We start from the raw sequence: 27,313 nt of genomic DNA on the forward strand, positions 1-27,313 counted from the left end.
GCACCATGACTAGATCCCCTACTTGGAATTCCTTATGTCTTCTCCTTTGATCAGCCCTAGCTTTATATTCTTGATTCATCTTGGTAATGTGTGCTTGAACTTCCTCATGTAGATGCTTGATATGTTCAGCAACTTCTTCCACTTCAGCACTTGTCCTCTCCCCTTGCTCTATCTTCCTTAATTCTGGTGCAGTCCTTGGGCTATTCCCATATACAATTTGGAATGGTGATTTTTTAGTACTCCTATTTACAGAGTTATTGTAAGCAAACTCTGCTTGTGGTAGAATCAAATCCCATCCCTTGGGCTTATCCCCAACTAAACATCTCAGCAAATTGCCCAGACTTCTTTTTACCACTTCTGTTTGCCCGTCAGTTTGTGGGTGATGTGGAATTGAATTTCAAGTCTGTTCTCAACTTCTTCCACAATGTCCTCTAGAAATACCCCACAAATTTTGTATCTCTGTCAGAAACTATAGTCCTTGGAAGACCATGTAGTCTTACCACCTCTTTGAAAAACAAGTCTACAATATGGACAACATCATGAGTTTTTTGGCATGGAATGAAATGTGCCATTTTGGAGAACCTATCAACCAACACGAATATTGATTCATTACCCCTTTGTGTCCTTGGAAATCCAAGAACAAAATCCATACTTATCTCCTCCCATGGCCTTGATGGAATAGGAAATGGCTAATATAGGCCAGTATTTTGACTAAACCCCTTGGCAACTTGACAAACCTAGCAACTCTGTACAAACATCTTCACATCCTGTGTAATTTGAGGCCAAAAATAATGTTCTCTAAGAATAGCAATTATCTTATCCCGACCAAAATGTCCTGCCATCCCTCCACTATGTTTCTCCTTAATCAGATTTTCCCTCATGGAACTCCTTGGAATGCACAATTGAATACCTTTGAACAACATGCCATCCTGAAGCAAATAGTCTAATGACTTGGTTCTATCTATAGAAATAGGTTCTTTACAAGCTTTCCATGCTTCAACAAAATCAGGATCCTCAAGGTACAAATTCTTGAGTTCATCAAACCCAACTACTTCAACCTACATTGTTGTAAGCAACAACTGTCTCCCACTTAGTGCATCTGCAACCCTGTTAGATTTTCCACTTCTATGCTTCAACACAAATGTATAACTCTGCAAGAATTCTACCCACTTCATATGGCTCTGATTCAATTTACCTTGGCTATTTAGGTACTGTAATGCCTGATGATCAGTATACAAAACAAATTCCTTTGGCAATAAATAATGCCTCCATTTCTTTAAGGCCTGAACTATTGCATAGAACTCTTGATCATAAACAGAATATTTCTTCTTTGCATCATTAAATTTTCCACTAAAATATCCAATAGGCTTACCTTCTTCGCTTAATACAGCCCCAATAGCGCTGCCACTGGCATCACAATCCACCTGGAACACTTTTCTAAAATCTAGAAGTGCCAACACAGGTTGTTCTGTTACCTTCTTCTTCAACAATTCAAAACTTCTCACAGCTACTGCAGTCCATTTGAACTCTTTTCTATCCCCTTTTATTGTATCAGTTAGGGGTGCACATATGCCACTGAAATTCTTAATAAACTTCCTGTAAAAACTAACCAGACCATGAATGATCTTACCTCAGTAGAAGACCTTGGAGTAGGCCATTCCAAGATGGCTTTTACTTTCTCTAGATCCATTTTGAGACCTTCAGGTGATATAACAAACCCCAAATAGACTAACTCCCTTTTTGCAAAGTTACACTTCTTTAGATTAATTAATAGTTTCTCTTCCCTTAGCCTTTCAAGGACACTACAAATATGCAATAAATGTTCTTCCAACGTCTTGCTGAAAATTAAAATATCATCCAAATAGAAAATAATAAATTTTCCCAAGAACTTCTTAAGTACCTCATTCATGAGCTGCATGAAGGTGCTTGGGGCATTCGTCAATCCAAAGGGCATGACTAACCACTCATAAAGACCCTACTTGGTCTTGAAGGCTATTTTCCACTCATCTCCTTCTCGAATCTATATCTGGTGATAACCACTCTTCAGATCTATCTTTGTGAAGTACTGAGCTCCACTCAAGCAGTCCATAATATCATCCATCCTTGGCAAAGGAATCTGGTACTTGATGGTGATCCTATTTATAGCTCAAGAATCTGTACACATCCTCCACTCTCCATCCTTCTTTGGTGTGAGTATTGCAGGTACTGCACATGGACTCAGGCTCTCTCAAATCAAGCCCTTCCTCAACAACTCCTGAACCTATCTATTTAGCTCCTCTGTTTCAGTAGGAGTCATCCTATGAGTAGCCTTGTTAGGCAAACTAGCTCCTGGAATTAGATCTATCTGATGACTGATTTTCCTTACTCGTGGCAATCCATCTAGAACATTATCAGAGATAATATCTCCAAACTCCCCTAGTAAATATGAAACTTCAAATGGTATTTCACTACTACCTTCTTTATCTTTCATAGGAATCAAAGCATAGCACATATGCTGATGTTTCATGCCATCTAAAAACTTCCTTCCATCAACAAGAAAAATCCTAGCACTACTACATAGCTTTTCATCTTTCTTTTTCATGGGCTTCAATTTATGGCGAACTCCATCCTTTGTGAGAGAGTATGTGTTTGCATGTCCATCATGCACTGCATGTCTATCAAACTGCCATGGTCTACCCAACAATAGATGGAAAACATCCATTGAAATAACATCACAGAGAACTTCATCATGGTAACTCCCATTTTTTAATTTTACTAAACATTGTTCACTTACCAGGACCTTATGATCATCTTTTACCCAAGCAATCTGATAGCGCTATGGATGTTTCTCCCTCTTGAGCTTCAGCTTAGAGACCATCTCTTCTAATATCAAGTTATCAGTGCTACCACCATCAATGATCACATTACAACATTTATCCTGACACTTGCATGTGGTACGAAACAAACTCCTCTGTTGTCCTGGTTCAATCTCACCACTTAGTAGGACTCTTTCATTTACCAAGGTCTCTCCTCTTTCTACATCCTCTGAATGTGATGATTGTGCATCCTCATCCACATGAGCAATCCTAGCTTGGCCCTCAACTCTCGTATTTGTCCTTCCTTGTCGTTGAGGGCATTCAAAGGCACGATGACCTTCTTCATTGCAATGGAAATAGGTACCATTGAAGCCTCCTCTTCCTTTTCCATGTCCTCTACCTCTTCCTCTTTGATTTCCAAAGTCTTGATCATGGGAGTGGTTGAAACCCTCATTCCTCTAGTTCCTGCTAGTACCCACATCTTCATTTTTCTTTTTGGTTTCATTGCGGCCTCCAAATGATCTACTACTTCCCCTTCCTCCTTGACCGTGCCCTCTTTGTCTTCCTTCAAACCTTTTATTCAGCTTCTCTTCAACTCATAGGGCAAACTGGTATGCGTCTTCAACGCTGGTCATTCTTACCAGACTTAATTCCTCTTGGATGCTAGGTCGCAACCCACTGATATAACAAGCAACCTTCTCCTTATTTGCTTATGCATGCCCTGCTCTAATCAAGAGTCGGTAAAATTCTTCTGTATATTCTTGGACTAATCTTCCTTCTTGCTTTAACCCATGCATCTTCTTAAAAAAATCAAGCTCGTAGTCCACAGGAATGAACTACTTCTTCAATTTGTCCACCATGCGATCCCATCTTGTGATCTTCTCCTTTCCTCTTCCGTTTCTTTCCAATTGAACCTCTTGCCACCAGATTTTTGCATGGCCTTTTAGTTTGGCCTTTGCAAATTTAACCCTATCTGGGTCCCTGATATCCTCATACTCAAAGTATTCTTCCAATTCATTGATCCAATCGATCTACTCATCTGGTTTCAGATTTCCTGAAAATACACCCACTTCAATTGCAGGTCTTTTCCCAAACTTAGTAATGGCCCTAAAAAGCCTTTCCTCTATAGGATTCAAAACTTCCTCGTCAAGTTCCCCTTTTGGTCCCATTTCTTCTTCTTCATTGTCATCCTCACTGTTGTCACCTGCGGCAACATTTGCTCCTCTACAGAGCTCCTCTTGCAATGCTTGTACCTACCTTTGGAGGGCTCTAACCTCCTTAGACTTAACAACCCTGGCCCTTCCACTGCACTCTCTTCATGGAGGCATCTTCTTAACTCAAACCCACAACCACACAATCCTGGTACAAACTGCCTCACAGTCGGTGCTCTATCTACACACTCAAGAAAACCAGCTCTGATACCACTTGATGGGGACACAACCCAAGAACAAAATGGACACAATAGAAAGGGAAAATTATATTAACTAAGAAAATAAGCTATTAAAAATAGTACAGAGAAAATAAACTTCAGAACATGCCCTAAGGGCTTACAATAGCATAAATTTGGAGATAATTTCTCCTTTCAGTACCTCCTCTCAAACTCCACTCTGAACTGCCTTTTACAATGCTAGAAATCTCCTTAAATAGGCCCCGGAGGGTTAAGGACTAGGAGTACATTCTAGAAAGTTCTAGTAGGCATCAACCGACAAAATAGAAGGTTCTAGAAGCTACGTTAGAAGTCGGTACAAATCTAGAAGAATCCAAAAACGGTAACCGAACTTTCGAGAGGCATAACTTTTGAACCGTAGCTCCGATTGACGAACCGTTTAAATTTTTACAAAGCTCTCAAAGATATCTATAGCCTATGGAAAAGCTTCACTCATCTCCCATTTTTCATCTCTTTTCAAGGTCATTTAATGCCCCTAACCTGACTTTGAAGCATTCTTAGGAGGTCTCCAAAACTTGAAAAACTGCAATAACTTTCAAACCGTGGGGCCTATTTACCTGATTCTTTTTCTGGAATGCTCTAAATCATGATTACATTCATCTGGACAATTCACACCTTCTAGTTTACCAAAATTATGGCCCAAATACATGCTCCTATTTTTTCAGGATTTTCAAACGCGCCGATAGTGGAACTGTGAGAGTTGGAACCTTTATTTGACCCAAATGGGTATCCAAAAATGAAAACACATCAAACAGAAACTAAGTCTAAATATATTTTTTTGGGTGACACAAGATTGCCCTGATACCTTTGGATGCTCCTGCATCATCTAGTCCCATTAAGTTCTTGAACATTTTCAAGCATGCTGAACCAAAACCTCCTTAAGGGTCACTAAATGTCATAGGGAAGCAATATTTGACGTGTCATATCTTAAAGCTTGTGTTAGGTATGGATGCAATTCTAGGTCCTATAGGACCATGTTGTAGAGACCTACAATAAGATCTAAAACTTTTTGGAGATCTTACTCCATTTTAATTATGTGATGACATCTTGGGTGATGCTGAAACTCATAGTGTTAGCCAGTACAAAGTTGCCAACTACCAAATCTCCCTCACCATTCATTATGGGATTGAACTATCTATTTTGTTAGCTCTGTGTGGCTAATTAAAGCCTAGCCCCAAGCTTTTCCAATCTTGTTGAGTGCTTGAACATTCTCTAGCATGTCGAGTCGAAATGTCCCTAAGGGTCACTAAATGTCATAGGGTAGTAATCTTTGACAGGGCATATCTTTGAGCTTGTTCAAGGTATAAATGTGATTCTAGGTGCTATAGGACTATTTTGTAAAGACCTACAATAACCTCTCTAACTTTTTGGTGATCTTACTTGATTTTGATTTTGTGATGCCATCTTGGGTGATGTTGAAACTTGTAGTGTTGGCCAGTACAAAGTTTCCAACTACCAAATCTCTCTCACCTTTCGTCATGGGATTTAACTATTTGTTCCTTTAGCTCTAGGTATTTAAAATGTAAATTATAAAAACAAGATATATATTATGATGTTGGTACCCAATATAGACACAGTTTTTAAAATTTTTAATTTATGGTTTCAAATCGATTTGAACTAAGGTTCAAAGTAGTTCAAAGTGGTTTAAAGAGGCATCTTGTAAGTTTAGTTCAAGAAAAGTTCAGAATCCACATTTAATTTAACATCAATATTTAGTGGTTGTCAAGATTGAAGTTCAACCTCTAGTTGTAGTCTGAATTCAAAAGGCTCAAGAGTCAATGTTCAAAAGATCAAATAAAAAGTTTTTGTCAATTCCATGTGTGATGTCATTGAGTTAGGTTTGGCCTAAGTGTTAAGATGAAGAAAGACATTGAATCTTTATATACAAAGCAATGACAATTATAGTTGTCTATCATGAGATGATTGAACATTAATAACTTATAGAGACTAAAAGTAGAAACTCTAGATCTTTTCTTAAGATTCATGGTACCAGTTGTCAAGACCAAATTCATGAGTTATGCTAGGAAAATGGAATTAAAGAATATGTAGAACTATCATAATTTGGAAGAAGAGAATAAAGTGCATTGGCTACCATTAATATCATGAGAGGCACCAAAAGCATCTATACATTCACTCAACAAGCAGTGCAGTTTTAAATACAAAGTAGATGAATCTAAAAATGTGAGGAATGTTGATGTTAGGTTGCAAAAAGAGACACTCATTATTTTGGAATGTATTGATTATTGCCCATTTTTTATTCCTATGGCTAGATAAAACAATGCAGATACACTCTTTCTTCATCTTAACTTATTTTTTTGAATATTGGTGGAGATTAAATAGAATGAATAAAGAGACTTGTATACATTATCTCATGAATGGAATCACTCTAGGGTGATAAGCATCTTGATCTCCACCAAGCCATTCACATGAAAGATGCAGGTTAGTTGTCCTACCAAGAATGGGAAGATACAATAGAAAGAAAAGCCATTCTACAATGACTAATTGAGACCCTCGATCCCCTTTAGGAGGCACAAATTGGTTTTGTGGGTTTTAACACCCAAATGAAAATCATAGTTTATAATTTAACATTAAAAGGTGATATTCAACACCATAATCTCCATGTTTGAAACACTCACAAGTAGAAACATGAGTGTGAATAATTATAAATTCATATTCACCATTTGATTGGTGCATCTCAAGTTGAGAAGTTGGACTTAACATGAAGCCTCGATAAGGAGGAGTCTCAGATTTCAATAAAAGAAAGAAGACTAATGCTCATCTTTTACTATGAAGAGGAAAACTTTTTGAAGGAGAATTCAGAAATCTCAACACAAAATCATCCCTCCTTGCTCTAAACTTGTCTGACAGTGGGTTTAAAAACAAAGCTAGTAACCCGAGTGCCAAAAAAGATCTTTAAATCAAACATATCATGATGACTCTTCTTTCAAATACTGGCAACATACACTCTCCATTAATGGGATTGGATCGAGCCTTACATAGACAAATTAATTTTAACTTGCATCCATCAAGTGTTGGTTAAACAACATATGCACTTGAGTTGAACATGATTTGACCCTAGGAGAACCCACGAGAAAAGTAAAAGGAATGTGTGTTGGATTTCATGGAAGGTTCTCCAAGCCACAGAAGATAGCCATTGTGTAAGCAACATAGCACTTGTGATTTTGAGGGAGATACGATTGTATAAGAAATTTTCAACTAGCATCAACTAATGTATTTTCCTTTCTCTCAAGTTGGACTGGCAATGAAAATGGTTCAATCATTAATACAGATTTGGGAGGAGGAATGTTTAAGAATAGGCATAGAAATGGCTATAGATAAGGTTGATGATTAGAAGCCATCTTTAGAAAGAATATTTAAAACTTTCACATGGATGAGAAAATCTTAATTCATTGCCAAAATTTGTTAATATGGATAAGCAAAAAACAAATTATTCTAAATATTCACTCCGGCTATCACAAGAAAATGACAAAAATACTATGATGAAGGATGTAGATAAGGAAGTAATTGAGCTACTAAGATAGTTAGCATCATCCTAAGCAAACAAAAAAAGACTCGAAGCCATGGTAATCAGATAAAAGGTGGGAGTTTTTCATGACAATTCAACTTATTAAAGATTTGAAGGAATCATGATTTATGGAGCACCCTCACAAAAGTCAAGCATTGTATTCCTAATCAAAAGATGACTATCACAAATCAAAAGTTGTGGGAACTTGAAGAATGTGGTGAAAAAAAGATGTGGTGTTGGTAAACAATGACATGTGGAGGTTAATAAACAAAGTACAAAGATTCCTTTAAATAGATGTCATTACTTATTTCTTAACCAAATATAAATCTGAAGATGCTATCCATTCCATACAAAAGAAGACAATGTAATGCTAAAAGTGAATCATAATAAAAATTTTAATTATGAATTAAGCAGTACGCATATATAGAAGTATAAGAGAACAAAGGGAAGTAGTTTTCTTTCAAGAATTAGTTATTATAGCTAATAAGACTTGTCAAGAAGATGAGAACTTATACAAAGAGAGAGATCTAGAGGTAGAGGGTTCAACTTTTCTTTCTTCGAGGTAGACTAGGGTGCTACAATAGGAAAGAGAGACAAAAAATTCTGAGATTTTAGAAGAGATGATCTATATTGTCTTTTTTGAATTTTGTGTTAGTAAGAATGGAAAATTTTGATTTTAGGTGTAACGAAGGAAGATTCTATTTTATTGCAGATAGTGATTTTGATGCAATATGTGTTGAGGTCTATGTAATCTTATACATGTTAGGGAAGGGAGATTTGGGAGAAAATTGTATACCAAAACTTTGAGTGTGGGTAGATTTCTTTCCACTGACTGTTATCTTTGTGTAACTTTCATTTTTCTCTAAATGTATTTAATATTTCTATCTCCTAAATATATTTGATTTCAAGATACTTTTAAAGTTTTGATTCTTCACTTTCTTAGGATTTTCATTTGTTTTGTAATGCAACATCCAAGAAAATAGACTTTTTCTTATTTCTTGTTCTTTTCTTTTAGTCACTTTGTTTTTGCATCTATTTCATGTTTACGAGTAGATGTTTGTAAACCTTTTGTGCTTTTTGGTTAAAGGCTTCCATATTTATTTCATTGAAAATCATGTATGGTGAGTTGTACGCAATAAAATTTAGAGGAAGGCTATCAATTCAATGATAAACTATCCAATTGTTAGCGTCGATTCAATCTTCCTATTTGGACATTTAGAGTTAATTTGTATTTATTTCTTCAGAGAATAATTTTTTCACTAACATATGATAACCAATAATGTCATACATGAACAAACATATAATATACAAGGTTGCATGGGGATGGGGGTACTTGGGTATGTTAAACTTTATTTTTAAATATACTTTTATATTTACAAAAAACCTGAATTTATGAGTCATGAAAATGATTTTTCAAATCAAGAACAGTGATAAAATTTGTAAATGTAATGTATTGTTTTTACTTTCATATTTATTATATGTTTGAGTTGGTAAACAGATTTGTCACCTAGAAAATATACGATTTGACCTAATGGAATATGTGGTAAATCAATGTCTCCAATAGTTGGATAGGCCCTTAGTATGTGGCCTTCCCTTATGTTTAGAGGGGCAGCTCCCTCATATGATATGATTTTTAAAGGATTTTTCGAATAAATAATCTAAAACTTTAAAGATTGACAGAAAGCTATTTAGGACAAATGTACCATACGACCTTGAAACTTTCTTGAGTAAATAAGGATGATAACAAAGGTGATCAAGGACTATGCTTGAATGTAACTAGTATTACCATGAAAATTCATCATTCATAAACATTCGCACAATACCATGAGAATGCTTACTATGAAAGAACTAGTAGTTGATTTTAGAATAAGAAACCAAAAGCTTATCTCATTTCATTTCCTTGCACCAAGAACATGATTAAGATTTTTGATTTCAAAGACAAAAACTATACATACTTTCCAAAATTTATCTCTTGATCAAAATTTCAGCATAGTGTTCCCTTATTCTAAAGCCAAAAGTCTTCTCCTCTATTGTAGCAGCTATAGAACTTCTCGATTGGAAAAGAAGAACCCCTTACAATAGTTTTCTCCCATTTTATAATTTTTTCCAAGAAGTTGGGTAACTACCCTAACTTCTTACAGAACTTTTGTTGCCTTCCGTCACTTTTACTCCCATGATAAGTGCAATATTCATTTTGCACTTTACAATGATATTAATTCTTAAAGAATTAATATATTTTATATTTATCAACTTGCCCATTATTATGTGAGAGATTAATGAATTATTTTTCATTTAAAAATGATAATATTTAATCTTTTTAAAGAATCAGATATTATAAAATGCAAAATAATTTATAAATGATAACCTTTATATGCTTACCATTTTTTAAAATTGTGACATAGTTGACTTGGAGAGAAAAATTTAGGGTTGCAAAACCTTAGATAACATTGGCTCTTTCTGTGGACTGCACTCTATGCTAGGGTGCAGAGAACTTTAGAATCTATGTTTGCTACTATCCAATGCCATCCATTGGGTGTAGAGTCACTTATCACTATAAATCTGAACTTGTACTGAATATTGCAATAAAAATTCTTACCAATATCTTTGGCTTATGGTATTCAATGTATGTTGCTCCTTACACTATAAACAATATGCTTTAACTCATCCCCATAGCTCATGTGTTTTGAAATGAATGCAACTGCAAACTTAATATTTTCTACAAAACTAGCATCTTCAAGATAGCTTAAGGGTTCTCAATAAAAGTTGTGCCATAGATTGAGCAGATCATGTAAGTCCTAGTGGGTTTATATTGGCTATATATTCTTCACTAGGGCACTTTACATTCTGCGAGGACCATTTGTGGAATAATATCATGTTTGGAAGCCGCATGACAAAAATTTCATGAACAATCTCCATGATGATAAATTGATCCTATAAGAATAGTCTCTCTGATTAGAGGAGAACCAAATGGAATGCTATTAGCAAAAATTGTCTGTATCTTTTTCCTAGAACTCAATTCATAGAAATAGTTGTAATTGAATCAAGTATAAAGTGGCCAATAAATATAATCTTCTTTGCTTCAAAAATCTGTTCATTTGGGCTTTCTAGTTTGAACTTTTGAGAACATACAAGAACATACTAAGAACTCCTTTGCACTATGGAATACTAGAAGATGAGGTATCAAATCTAATTCTCAAAATTCCTAGACATTATGTTGTATTTCTTGTTTGCCAACAATACATAAAATAGGTACCAAACAAAGGTTTCTAGAGCCAACACAATGAGAGAGCTTATGAAAAACCAAACAACCGACATTATTTCAATGTCTTAATATCTTCAACAACTCTCTCCATCTTGATGATATGTATATCAGTAATTTGTGTTCTTTCCTCTTCATGAATAGAGCTAAATACCTAGTCCTCCCTTGAATAACAAATGTAATATTTAGAACCTACTAGATAGTCTTTATTGAGTGGTCTCCCCCTTGTTCATTTTTCAATAACAAACTAATAATTTTTTCAAGAGGTAATATCATTGTTGAGCTTGTTCATTTCATGGACACATTAAGAAGCATGTACTACATGTATTCCTTTGATGAAGTAGACCATCATGATTCATAATTTTCCCCAACATCTAAGATCCAACCTCATACTCCTACTTATTGATATACAATTTCAAGAGTATCCATCAACTGTTCAATGTTTAGTGTTAGGTAACTTTGAAGTAGTGCATCAATATCAACCTAGATGGTTTTAAACTCCACTTTACATTCTCATGATCTTGTCTGGCTAGTTCTCTCTTACTGTTGCATATTTTAGTAGCTATATGCCATACGAGAATGGCTTCTTTGAGTCTATCATGCAATCTGATGTCTAATTCTTGTCCAAGAAAATCCTCATCAAAGTAGTAAATTTTATTTCTACATAGCTCAATATCATCATACAGATCCTTTCACCCTACCTAAAATGTCATCCAAACTTGAAGGATGAATGGCTAAGATTTTCTCCAAATCTTGAAAATTCCTCCAAAAGAATATCTTTAGGCACCAATCAAATTTCTTTTTATATTCATTCCAAAAAATTCTAACTGGCTCAAAGAAGCTCGTTCTTAAGCTTTTGGTAATTGAGTACCAAAGTCATTAATTTCAAAATGTATTAAATAATACCATTTTCAAATAATCCCACAAATCTACTTATATGCATTGTGATGGCCAAAATAATCAAGGGGTAGATTTCTCTAGCTTCCATTGTCATTGGGGAGTGCAGGATAAGTAGCAAGCACTTGTGATCATGATGGTTGCTCCTTGAATGCACCATTGTGAAACTTGCTTCCAATCACATAAAATTTTAGCAGGTTTAGTGTGCTACTCCATTTTGCTATCCCATATCCAGTGTGTAAATCATCATAGCCATAACTGCTACCTTCATCATTGAAGAATTCCTTTGGAAAGAGAGGGCCTACACTCTATGAAAGGAGAGCTACTAATCACAAACATCTTATCTGGGATCAAATTCTATGTTCTTTGGTATATGCAACAACAAGTGACCATAACCCTAAAATAAAATCACATGTCCATGCAGTGTGTTTTAAGTCCAATCCTCTATCTTTGATCTAATGCCCCTCACCCTCAAATGAAAAGTTATGATTATAGAAAACTCTAGCAAAATCTGAACCATGATCCATGATTTAGTAGAGAATACTTCCAAGTTTACAGCCAATAGGAATACTCTTTTTTTAAAAATATTTGATTTTTTTGACCATAGTCTAGCATCAAGTATTTGTTGCACATTTAGTCTTTGATTGAAACTATTGCAACTATGGAATATTAGTCTTTGAGTCACCATGTTTGCATCATCAGGCCTTCGGAAATAGAGTCCACATATTCACCAACTTTAAAAAGAAAGTAACTCCACCATGAATCGTTTATTTTTTGAAAACCCTAACTTCTTGAAATAAAAGTGTAGAAATATTCAGAACCTTTGCACTTCCACATTGTCAGCTGCCATTCACTATGTTATCATTGTGTTTCCACATATGGCTCACAAGAAATAAAAATAAATTTTAAACAAGGAAAGAACCTTACAATATAGATAATGAAATTGGATGAGCATGGGATATGATCAATCAATAGGAGGGCCTTTATTTATTGAAACTTCTCAGCATATGGATTAACTCGAGGAGAGGGGAAAGATTCAAGATGATGCAACTTATTGAAGGGAAACACCAACCTAAACAAAAAAAACTCAAGCCAAAATTTGTAAAAAGGAAATGGTTATTTACAATGAAGAGGGGAAAACCCTAAAAACTTAGATGTGACCACTTAGAGGCTGGGAAAAGTATGAGCCTCTTCGACCCAACTCTTGATAGGATGGAAGAATGCATTGCATACAAGTGAGAAACATGGCCAATGTGATATTAAAATCATGAATGGAAAATGAATATAGAGGAGGGAAAATAAATATAGATTCAAAATTTTCTTCCACATTTCTCAAATCAATATTATTTTTTAAAAGATAGATGAAACATCAACTATGTTTTCCATACCTTGAGTCCTTCTATTTTTGTGTTGTCCATGTGACTTTTCCTCTGCAAATTGCTGCATTGATTCTTGAAAAAGAAGATGGTGAAAAAGATTTGTGGGAGGCTGAAGGATATGTAAATCTTTTTCTTCCTCTTGATTGTTCATTGAGTCCTCTTCAAAAGAATTTTCTTGTCTATGCATCACTTCATCAATTTCTTTTTCTTCAAGCATTTCGTCCTCCTTTTCTACTTCTGGGCAATCATTTGATGCTTTAGGCTGTAGTAATGATTTATTAATCTCCAAGAGATCAAATGAGAAATATTCATAGGAAAAGCTATCCATGTCTTCCCAAACAAAATCATTTGGTGGAGAGTCGTTAGGAGTCTCAAATACAAAAGAATCAAATTCTAAAATTTGAAAATCTCTTAATAAATTTTCATTTGATCTTTCAACCTCTAGTGTTTTTTCAATAGGAGATATATCAAGGTCAATCAATGAGTTAGTTGATGTGAAGCATGTTCATAATCATAATCAACATGTAGATGGTAGGCTTCAGCTACACTATAGGAATTACTTTCACTCACTGAAGAGACTTGAAGATCTTTATCATTGAAAACTATTAGACTCTGATAAATAGGAGGTGTTCATTTAATTGTTTTGAGAATAAGCCTTTTCTATTTAGGCTTTTGCTTCACATAATTCTCTTCTTCACATAGATAAATTCATTCTTCTATAATTTATTTACACTTCATTCCACTTAAAATCATGTCATCTTCTAAACTAATAGCCTTCTTTTGTGCATCTTACAACGTTTTCATTTTTAAATGAAGAAGTAAGAATTTAATTTATGTTTGCATGGCAGCAATGAAAACACACAACTGATTGTTTTTAGTTGGTTGGTAGGTTAGGGGTATCTTACAAACACTTCTATTGAATCTATCAATAAAAATCTCTAATGGCTTCACCTTCTTTTATCTTGATTTGAAAGAAATTAAATAACATCTTAGCAACATCAACCACATGCATAAACATTTGTAGGAATTTTACCTCAAGATCATTCCAGCAAGTGATGCAACTATCAAGTAAATTCTGGAACCAATTTGCTACACTTCCAATGAGGGTTGCAACAATTAATATAACAAAGAAATTCTCCTTCTATACACCAAGAATCTTGCAGGAAACTATAATTGCTTTAATGTGATCATCAATATCTTTATTTGTATCACTAGAAAACTTTGGGAGATATTGTAATGAATTCTTAGGTAAGGCTGAGTATTGAGATAAAGAAAATGGCCCAATCTGAGCCCCCCATGGCAAGGATGCAACTAAAGCCATAACACCACAATTCTTTCACAATGATCAATTAGAGTCACCAACCTCCATCCTCGGGGAGGTAACCTTTAGATTTCCAAGAAAAGAAAAGCACTAGAACTTGCTTTCTTCCCCAGTGAAGTTGCCAAAAATCTGTTGGTAAACAAATTTGTCACTTAGAAAATATGCAATTTGGACCAATGGAATATGTGGCAAAATGATGTCTCCAATAGTTGAATAGACCCTTAGTATGTGGCCTTCCTCTACGTTTAGAGGGGTAGCTCTATCATATGATATCATTTTTAAAGGCTTTTTCAAATAAATAATATAAAACTTTAAAGATTGACTGAAATCTATTTAGGACGAATGTACCATACGACCTTGCAACTTTCTTGAGTAAATAAGGATGATAAAAAAGGTGATCAAGGACTACACTTGAATGTAACCAATATTACCATGCAAATTCATCATTCATAAACATTCACACAATACCATGAGAATGCTTACTATGAAAAAATCAGTAGTTGATTATAGAATAAGAAACCAAAAGCTTATCTTATTTCATTTTCTTGCACCAAGAACATGATTAAGATTTTTTATTTTAGAGACAAAAACTATAGATAAAATCCAAAATTTATCTCTTGATCAAAATTTCAGCATAGTGTTCCCTTATTCTAAAGACAAAAGTCTTCTCCCCTATTGTAGCAGCTGTAGAACTTCTCGACTGGAAAAGAAGAACCCCCTTACAATAGTTTTGTCCCATTATATAAATTTTGCCAAGAAGTTGGGCAACTACCCTAACTTACTTCTTACTGAACTTCTATTGCCTTCCGTCACTTTTACTCCCATGATATGTGCAATATTCATTTTGCACTTTACACTAATATTAATTCTTAAAGAATTAATATATTTTATATTTATCAACTTGCCCATTATTATGTGAGAGATTAATGAATTATTTTGCATTTAAAAATGATAATATTTAATCTCTTTAAATAATTAAATATTATAAAATACTAATTTATAAATGATAACCTTTAAAATCTTACCCTTTTTTTTAAAATTGTGACATAGTTGACTTGGAGAGAAAAATTTAGGGTTGTAAAACCTTAGATAACAGTTTGTAATAATAATTATTGGTGTAAATAAGTATTTGTACTATTTAAACTTAGGTCTAGTTAGGTTACTACATATTTTTTATTATTTATTTATTATCCACCTAAGAGTATGTGTACTCTTGTGAGTTGTCATATTGACAGCATAGGAGTTTGCACCTCTTTTATGCACCTAGTGTCTACAACATAGGAGTTAGCAAACTAATTAAGCACATGGTATCTACAAATTTCTCATTCATATCCACTCATCTAAAATGATGAATGCAACATGTAATTAATTGTCATGATGCTTATCTTGTCTCATAGTTCTTTCTAGAGACATTCTAGGTGCTTCCTGAGAGGCCTTTATTTACAAATACTCCTAGTGTGTTTTCATATACTAAATAGAGCAATGTATTAGGACATACTCTGATTAATTGATCATATCCATCTTTGGTCTATAGTTGTGTTTATGTTTGAGTTCTTAGTTCTTGAGTTAATTTTTCCCTAAGGCAAATTCTTAAATGGTATCAGAGCTTGGAGATATTCTCATCACATAGTCATTCAGGACCATTATTGCTTTAGCACATCAGCCTACATCTAGAGTATTAGAGAAATTGGGAGTGTCTAGAGCTCGATTTTACCTCACAATTACATCTAGAATGCTGATTTGGTGAAGAACAACTATAAATTCGACTACCTTGGCCAAAAGTCAATTGTGAGACAAATTTTTTTCACAAACCAGCACCCGAAAGACTCATTTTGCAGAATTGGTATGATCATTTTAGATCTATACATTTAATTTTTTGATCTTTTTTTTTTCATCTACATCTCTACAATTTTTTTTGGATCTAGAATATTTTCTAAATTTTTTTTGGCCATCGGGCCATAGGAGAGATTTTTTGCAAGTGAAGATTTTTCCTAGCTAGTGCAAATTAGATATTTGCATCACATTTAGAAGGTCAAAAAACCCCTAGATCAGATTTTGTTTGATCCAAATTAGACACATGAGGCAACATATAGAGCCATTTGATTTTTGGAAGCATGACGATGGTGATTCAGAAAAAATAACAGCAAGAACAATTTTCAAATAGTGATATCTCTCTCATACAAACTCCTTTTTCAGAGCAATTTTTTTTTGGGTAGAATTTCATGATCTACACATTGGTCAGGTGGTTTCAGATCTTTTTTTCTTATTTTTTTTACAACTCACAAAACCTATTATTTTCTAGATAAAATCCTTAGTATGGGATCATCTAAACTCCAAATTAGTTTTCATTTTTACTTTGAAAGTGCATTTTTTTTGTCTACTTTCTAGATCTGTAATCATATTTTAGGTTTTGTGGACAAAAATATTGCTTTCAAAAATAGGCCCTAATTGGAAAATGGCAACAAGTGCCTAAATCATTCATTAGGGAGGGAGGTTCTTTAATTTATTTTACATCTTTGGGGGTTAGATTGATTAATCCATCATGGAAGAGGAAGATTTGATCTACTTGACACCAAGCAACTATCAAGAATGGAGGCAACTTGTTATCAAATTTCTTAGTCAACATAATGCACTGCCATATGTGAGAGACCTGCAAGATGATATTGACTAGATTGACATCATTTGGCATACTCTCTTTCTACTTATGGATTACAAAATTTTGGATACAATGTCTGACATTAAGTCATCTAATCCATATTTTTTTTAGTGTATCTTTGGGAGATGTATGGAGATCCAAACATTCCTCCATTCCCAAAAGATCGGATACCTCCAGTTGCAAGTGACTCCTCTTCAGATGAGATTACACCTATAGATACTCATGTTGTTCCTACTGATCTTGTTCTAGCCATAGATGCTTCAGATTCACTGTAGTAGGATGCTTTATGTCTTCTTACTCTACCTTAATGCAACAACTTCCTTTTCTCCCTTGTAGGCATGTTCATGGAGTCTAACATTGAAGATGTGTGAGACACTATTAATGATATTCATATTCTCTTTGAGGAAAATAATTCATTCATTTTCATAGTGATAGATTCATGTACTTCAGCACAACATGGTACACATGGTCTTCCAGCCTCAGGTGATGACTTCTTATTAAAGAGATCAGATTTCCACAATCCATTGCATAATATATATATTTTTTTGGATTTGATTGTGTAGAGATTTTTTACCATCAAATCCAGAAACAAACATATAATATGATGACTTCTTGCGAGATATTTCAGGTTTGTTCATTGAGTCACATACAATGGATTTCGAGGACTTCTTTGATAATCTATCACTTATATTTACTAAGGATGATCCTTCTATAGTTGTTATGAGGGCCCTGTCTAATCCTCATGTCCATTCTCTACATGTTCAATCTTCATAGGTTGGCATGATTGTGGATACTGTACAACACCTGCAGGAGGTCTCTTTGTCATTTGAGAAGATTGTTGGTTTTTTTAAATAGGTTCTACATCACTCCTTGTTCGATCCACACTTCTCAAAAATTTTGGGGGAAGCCATTATCAACATTGACACAGGGACACTTGAATAGGTTTAGGAGATACCATACATCATCAAGATTCCTTCTCCACATAGGGGACACATCTCACAGGTACCCTTGTCATTGTTTCTTTTAAAAGGGAGGAATGACATTCAATGATCATGGATCATTTTCTTCATTGGAGCATTTTTCATTGATTGGAACACTACTTTTAGAGGGGAGACTACCTCCTCTCCTTCTTCTATTTTTTTGGGATGACTTTTTCCTCTTACAGGGTTTTTTCCTTCTCCATTTTTCTCTTGTATATACTAGATGTATGTTGTAATGGGGTGTTCTTGATTACTCCATCCATCTATGCATCCCTTTTCATCTCTCTTTTTGGGGGAGAGTTTTTTCCATGAGGTTTTCCATCTTTCTCTACTTTATGAGAGATTGCATTTCATTATGAACATGGGTACCTAACATGGCCTAGTAGCCAGTACCCATCCTACATTTTAGCCTAGTTTTCGTAGGCTTAAGGGAATTCCCCTAAGATGCACTTAAGGGCGTGTGTTGGTGTAAATAAATATTTACTATTTACACTTAATTAAGTTTACTTAGGTTAATTCATTTTTTAAAAAAAAATTATTATCCACCTAGGAGTATGCATACTCTTGTGAGTTGCCATGTTAACAACACAAGAGTTCAGACCTCTTTTATGCACATGGTGTCTACAACACATGCGTTAGCACACTAATCAAGCATGTGGTGTCTACAACCTTCTCATTCTTATCCACTCATCTCGAATGATGGATAGGGCATGTGCTTAGTTTTCATAATGCTTATCTTATCTCCCAATTTTTTCTAAAGACATTCTAGGTGCTTCTTGAGAAGCCTTTATATATAGGCACGCCTAGTGTGTTTGCATATACTAAACAGAGCAATTTATTAGGACATACTCTAATTAATTGATCATATCTATTTTTGGTCTATAGTTGTTCTTGTGTTTGAGTTCTCAATTCTTGGGTGAATTTTTCCCTAAGGCAAATTCTTACAATAATTTATGATAAATGTTTAGATGCATAACATAGAAGGTACACTTTAAACATGAACAAGAAGATCATAAATCATATGACAATGACATATTGCAAATGATAAATTTCTAGCTTTAACACTGATAAAGTTTATTATTGATCAATATTGTATCAAAGTTTCAAATTGATTAGGTATTGAATTAAGCTTGGTAAACAAATAATAGAGAAGGAAAACTTTAAACATGAATAAGATCATAAATCATATGATGATGAAAAATTGGAAATGATAAACTTATGCTTGAATAGTGATAAATTTTATTGTTAATAAATATTCTATCAAAGTTTCAAACTAATTCTAGGTATTGAATTAAGTTTGATAAAAAATGAGTTGATACACAAACAAAAGATCGAAAAAAAATTCATAAATCTCAATCAAGGTATTTAGCTATGATGCTCTCCACTGAGTACCCAATAATTGGGATACATGTACCCAGTACTTGGGTATGTGGTTATGAGTACTAGGAGCGTGGGTATAAGTACCCATGAAATCTCATAATATATTATAATAACCAATAATGTCATACATGAATGAACATATAATATATTATGATAACCAATAATGTCATACATTAATGAACATATAATAAATTATGATAACCAATAATGTTATACATGAATGAACATATAATATATTATGATAACAATTAATGTCATACATGAACAAACATATGATATAAAATTATAACCAATAATGTCATACCTTAACAAAAACATAATATATTATGATAACCAATAATTTCATACATGAAAAAACATATCATATATTAACCAATAATGTCATAAGTCTAATAATGTCATGCATCAAATATATGTCATACATCAAATATAAAATTTTAATATATACATAAATGTATATTGAATATGTCTACTAACATAAAATATAACATATATGTCCATTGATGCCTATACATGTGTGTCTATCAACTCTATCTTCTCCTTCCCATGAGGGGAAGGAAAAAAATCCCTAGAGGTCTTCAGTCATCTTGTGGAGGGAGATGATGGAGATGATGGAGTCTTCCTCACATGCTTGCGCATCCTTTTGTTTAGGCTCTTCTCTAACTTGAGTTGATAGAAACAAAGTAGATATGAATCAATAATTATTATACATTGAAATTAAATATATGTGTACACAAAATTAATTATTTTCTTGCCACCATCAAATGGTCATTTTGCAAGTCCACGTCAAAGGCTCGCAGATGATCGAGTGTAAGAAGGCCCTACAAAAATTCAATCAATATAATCACTTATAAATAGAATTAGAAAATTTGATACTAACTATTATAAAAAACAACTAAAACCAAGAATATTCTTTCATACCTCAGTCAATGGCTCTGAACTAGCCAGAGCTATAGCAACTCCACAATCAATGGATTGGCGAAGATGAGGAGGAGTCTTAGATGTCAAGAGCTACATGTCATAAAATACACGTTATATGTAATATGAAATATGAAACAAATATAATCAAATGAATTAAATTAACATGGAACAAATGTACCTCTATGAAGCTCATATCACACCTAGGCTTGAAGTCCCTAGTGAATGTTGATGGTCTAGTAGAGAACTGATGCACATGCATAAATTTTTTTGCCAATCCTTCATATGATTACATAATAAATATATGTATTATTTCAAATGATTAAATTGATACATACCTTTCCACTCATTGATCGGATGAAAAATGGGGTTGGGGGATCTCTACTAGGGCCGCCAACACTTTGACCTTGAATTTTGAACAATTTCAATACATCAAAATTAATTAGTCATTCACTATACATATGAAATATGATCAAATTAGTTTATTATAATTGTAATTTACCTATGTGTCAATGCCAAATGTCTCATTTAGGAACAAATTAGTGACTAGCCTATCATCCACACTATCTCGATCATGACTGCCAAATGTGCATAAGGATCTGCATGATGTGCACATGTGACCACAACACACAGAAGGCTCCTCCTCAACTAATAGGCTCATGCAATGAATGATGGTCTACATCAAAGCATTAATAATCCCTAGAGTGTTGGTCTCTACATGTTCCTTCACAACTGAAGGAAAGATCACATGCTCATGTTGTGGCTTGAGAATAGGTGCCCTAACTACATTAGGGTCATGATTTTCCCTTAGCCTCTCAAATGATGACCCCCCACCTCTACTCTAAGATTCTAATATATCAAAATAATTAGGGATCTCCCCAAGGACAAATTCACAATACAATTTTCTTAAGAAATGCATTGGGTCCTCATGATTATTGTAGGGAGGGGCATCAAAGACCATCCACCATCTATCCCAAAAAATATTTCTAATACCATCATGTATGCAACAATGGATAGGGAACCATTTAGTTGTCTCTCTAACAATATTTTGTTCACCAGACTTTCTAAACAATGCACAAATGCTACCTTTTGGTATTTTTAAAAAAAATTTACATCTTGATATGATAATTTGTTTGCATAATATATTTTTTCTTCCTCCCTCTTAACACATAAAATATCCAACTGACCACTAACAAAAGCTACATAGGTCATAATAGACTTGAGGGAGAATGCCAATTCTGCTCTCATTGGATTGCTTTGTCCACAAGTTTTCGACCTTAAAATGAGTGCTTCTAATTCATTTTTCTCTATTTCTATTTCATTTATTATGTTGTCTTCTATGCCAGGAGGAGGTCTTCCAATTGGTGTAGGTTGTAAAATTTCTTGTTCTTGTTGTGGAGGGTTTTGATTCTCATCTTGTGAAGGGTTTCTATTTGGATCTTATGGAGGGTTTTGGTTTTGATCTTGTTGGGGATTTTTTGGTTCATTATTCATATTTCCTGATAAGAAAACAATTGCAATCTAAATAAATAAATAAATTTAAAGCAAAATTGAAAAAAGACCTACAAAACAATGCAAAAACAAGGGTAGAAAACATATGGCATGATCTCGATCTCAAACTTCGGTAATGAGGAAGCATTTTGAGGAGGTGGGTGGTAAAAATCTTCATTTCCTTCAACTTGTGTATGTGCTATGAGGAGAAAATCTTGCAAAATGAAGTTAAAATGAAATGGGCTGCAGGTTTGTAGCCCATTTATAATTTTATTTTATTTTTACAAAGTGCATACATGTTATGGCTTGAGTAGCCCAAGCCATAGCAGGTGCATGCTTTAGCACGTATGCACTTTGTAAAACTAGAAAAAAAAAGGTGTCATACTTTTCGCATCACAACTTGGTGCACTTACCTATCTATGTAATCCTATATGGTAACATTGATTATTGATCTTTGTAGTTCCTTTAGAATAGACCACTCTTTAGATATGATCAAGGAGGGATAAGGTATAGCTGATCTTTATGGGTCAGTGCAAGAAGTTGGGTCTCACTTTTGGCTAAAAAGTGGAAGTTTTTTTCTTGTTTTTGAAATGAATTGTCAATTGATGCCAAAATTTGACACAATAAGAGATTAAATGTAAAAAAATCAAAAAATAAAAATTGTAGTGCATAGAATCTCCTTTTTGAATATGTAATTATTTTGTATACCCATATGATTAATTTTTTTTGGTATGGTTCTTTAAAGACCACTTTTTCTAAATGTCTATTTTAGAACCATACCACACTCATGTATGAACACTATAATTTGACGTAGCTAAATGATTTTTTGTAAACCCTTTTAATAGAAGTTACCTAACCTGCCAAATATTCATGATAATAATTTTCTTTAATTATTTATTGAATTTTTTGAAATTAATTTTTAATTGGTGATTAAGCTAATTTATAAAACCACTTGTATATGGACACCATAATTTAATAAAAAAAATTCATTTTAACTTCAAAGGAATTGTGTAAAGATTGATGACATGTAAATTAATTTAAGAAATATAAAAAATTAAAAAAGTTATCAAACTTTTAGTGAATCTCACTATTTTATTTTTAAGAGACACTTTTGATTAAGAAATAACAAAAACATAGACAATGAACTCATAACACTATAAAATTTTCATTTCTGAAATCAAAACACTAAGAACTATAATGGGTGTTTATTTTGTCAAAAAAATCAATGGAGAAGACCATATAAAAAGTATGCCAATCCTTGAAATTGTTGAATAATTACCTCAATGAAAATTTGATACATAAAGGCACATGCATGCTCCTACCAAGCCCATGACATGTCTTTCCCCAAGAAAAAACCTACTGCTCAAGGGAAATTTCCTCCATTGGCAATAGAATCAAGCACCCAATTCTTAATTCAAAAATTAGGTGCTCAATTCTAATTTAGTCATTGTACAAATTGGGTACCTAATTTACAATCAGATCCCTAATTATTTAAAAATTGTGCCCCCAATTGTTAAGTACCCTTTGGGCCCCAAAAGATGAACCCGCAATTCACTTATCAATCATTGCAATCATTGATTGACAATTTTGAGCTGCAACAACAAATTTCTATCATAATTATTTTGTGTTCTTATCATCTTCTACAATTTGCAAGCTATTGATTTGCATTCAAAACTGGTGCAAATAGGGGATCTAAACAACAATGTATGAGGAAACTAAAAGTTTTGACAAATGAGGAGATTGCAACAAACAAAGAGAAGGAAGTACAATGTCATTGAGAGAGAAGACAAAGAATTATAGAGTTGAGCAATGTTGGGTCTTCAATTTCAAATATTGTTTCAAAAGAGAAAGACATCAAGGATACTGCAATCAATGAAGAGACTAAAGAAGAGAACCCAATACATGGAGATTTAGGTGCACATTCTAATTAAATATTCAATATAGGTGTGTCTCCAAACTATTGAGTTTTTTCTCATGATGAAATTGGTGATTTTGTAGAAGCAAGTTACGATTTAAATGATTTAGATTTTCTTTATGAGAATAGATTATCAAATGATCATGCAAAACAAACTCCAATGGAAAATGAAAGACCTAAAAGAAATACCAAGAAAAAATGAAACTGAGATTCAAATTCCAAATAACATTGAAAAGGAAATGCCAATTGAAAATAAAAATTATATGAATGTAGACATGGAAACACCAAGTAATAAACAAACATGTTTAAATAATACTAAAGTGCATGAACATAATTTGCATTTTTCTAATCATGTGCTAGATAATCTTCATGGATTGGTTTCATGGAGATATATTAGGACACATCCTAATAGATTATATATAAATATTTTTTTATCATAAAAAATTCGGGTTTTAAAGCCAGTTTATGTTGCAATTAATTAAAATGTCTAAAATGCAAAAAAAATTGAAAAGGTAAGGAATGTATGCAAAACCCAAGAATGAAAATAATTCTTTAAAACAAGTTATATCCATTGTTTCTAGTCCCTTTAATGTTATCAGAAAGAGAAATCACTCTAAAGATAAGAATCCAACACGATGAGAAATAAAAACTTTAGTTAACAAATAAACTAATGATAAAAGATTATTAGTAACATAAGTGGATATCTTAATGTGATTCATAAAAGTTTAGAAAGAGCTTTATCCAAGAAATATCTTGTCGACTTCTACTGGTAGACTCCTGAGATTTAATATGAAACTTACTACTGAATTCAAAAGTTTAGTTGAAATTATTTGGCGTGATAATGGAAGAGCATCACCTAATTTAGGGTTATTTTGTAAAATGAGAGTTGGCTCAAATATACATGGTCCACATCCTAATCACATTTTGGACATGAATCAAGTTGAATTGTTCAAAAAATTTATAGATTATGAGGTGTTAACTATTACCATTAGTCAAATATTCTTTAAAAATTGTAAACCATGCTATGTAAGCATTAACAACAAAAGAATCACATGTTGTAAAACTCATGTTTAGTTTCATTACCATTATGATGTATTTCAATCTATACATGATACCACGCATAGTAAAGAAATATTTTAGAAACATGGTATAAAAATACTACCTCAAACTATAAAAAATTTCAGATCAAGTTTGTTTTGTAAGCCACCTAATGAACACTATTTTTTTTTCAATGCATGTCTTTCTAGTTTAGGTGATATGTGTGCAATAATTCTTTGTTAGATGAATGTTTGCATCAGAATTCTTTGACTACTTTTGGAAAATAATGAGTTGATGTAGAAATATTCAAAACTATTGATTATTCATTGAAGGATGGGAAGATTGGAAGAAGATGTGATCTAGTTATAGATAATGTTGGTTTTCATGAATGTATGGATGAGTTTAAGAGTGTAATCATACCAAAATATGTTAAACACTCTCAATATGCTAGATGTCTTGATGAACAATTTTGCATGTGTAAGAATGTGTTTCCAATTGGCACTATACTTTTAGTTGTTGACTTTGCAGAGAACTACACACTTGCACCCCAAGATGGGGTACATGCACAATATTGCAATTCAATGCAAGTATAAGCTTTTGTTCATATAGTTTATAGTCCTCCACCTAGTAGTATAGAAGAGGATTAAACAATATTGAGAGAGTACCATTTCTATATGAGTGATAATAAACTTCATTTATCTAAGTTTGTCCAATATGTTTTCAAGGTCTTTTATGATAATTTAAGGGAGACAACTTTAAATGACTCAACATTGGATATGGTCAGATAATTGGATAGGATAATTCAAGAATGCTAGAATGTTCTATTGGTTGAGTAAGACACATAGGCAAACTAATATCCAAAATATGTGGAGTTTTTTTTAGGTTGGACATGGTAAAGGAGAACATGATAGTGTTAGTGCATGCATGAAGTGAGCACTTAGCGGAGAGCAATTAAAATTTGAGGAAAAAGACAAATTAAAATATACACATGAGATTGTCAAATGGTGTAAAATATATTTATACATAGGATCAAGTCAGAAATCTACAATCATACATTTCTTCTACCTAGTTGAAGGGAAGAACATCCTTTCAATATATTACTATGAGAGAATTAGCAGATTAGCTAAATGACTTTCATTTAAGATTTTGGATTCTAACACTGGGACTATATGGATTATGGAGCTTACTTATTTTTGTCAATTTTGTCTTGCAGGTGAATGGGAAGAATGCAAGAGTACAAATTGGGTTCAACATTGGCAACATAAATCATTAGCACCTACTCACACACATTTTCAAGATGATATATTACATGAAGGCCCAAATGTTATATTTGCATCATAAGACTATGGTCATAATTCAAATATCATACAACCTCATTTGCACAATTTAATTAAATTTTGTTGTGATCATGCTTCAATTTATATTATTTATTAATGTACATGTCATTAATAAATTATTTGTTTATGTACACATGTGATTAAATCATTGACGTACTTTATCTTATCTTGTATGTCTATTTTGTTATTGTACCTAATGATAATGATGAACAACTAAGTATTGGCTAGCTAGATGTGTGGAACCTAAGGAAAAAAAGAGATGTTATCAAGTAGATTATGATGGTTTTCAATATCCACTTGGGTTTGTCTTTGTAAGGGGGACTTTGCTATGTACATACCTAACCAGAAGAAATGGTTTACCAACATTTGAAGACTACCAATCTTAAAAGAAGGATTTATACTATTCTCATTTGGTTGTGGCAACAAATATTAGATTAAAAAGATACAAAGGGAGACTTGCCAATAATTTATTATGTTAAATTTCAATGGATGATCATGAGTCAATCATAGATGCGTTGAAAAAGACAGAGGATGCAGATGGTATAGTGGGATGAGTACAAAATACACATGCACATTTTTTCTTTATGGTGTTCTTTTTATACATGTACTTATATAATTTAAATGTATGTAAGTGTTGTCAATATAAAATTAAAGGACTTATATATACCTCTTATTTAGGTGTAGAATACAACTTATGCAAATTTAAATGTTTAAGATGGATCCAACACCAACACTTGTGCAATTACACATAGTGAGTACATACATTAGACATATTTACATAATAAAGATAGGTCTTATTAATTTATTCTTTTATTAACATTTCAAAATGTGCTTTTTATTAAATTTTATTTTGCAAGACCTCATTTGAGGGAATGTGTTAAACCAATTTTTCATTTTGAAATTGAAACATCTTGTAAACATTTAAAAATAGGAGTTCACTTTCTATTTATATCCTTCACATTCTATTACATATA

This window comes from Cupressus sempervirens, chromosome 7 (genome assembly GCF_028749045.1).
Source record: "Cupressus sempervirens isolate cs-2001-9-10 chromosome 7, ASM2874904v1, whole genome shotgun sequence".
NCBI lineage: Eukaryota > Viridiplantae > Streptophyta > Pinopsida > Cupressales > Cupressaceae > Cupressus > Cupressus sempervirens.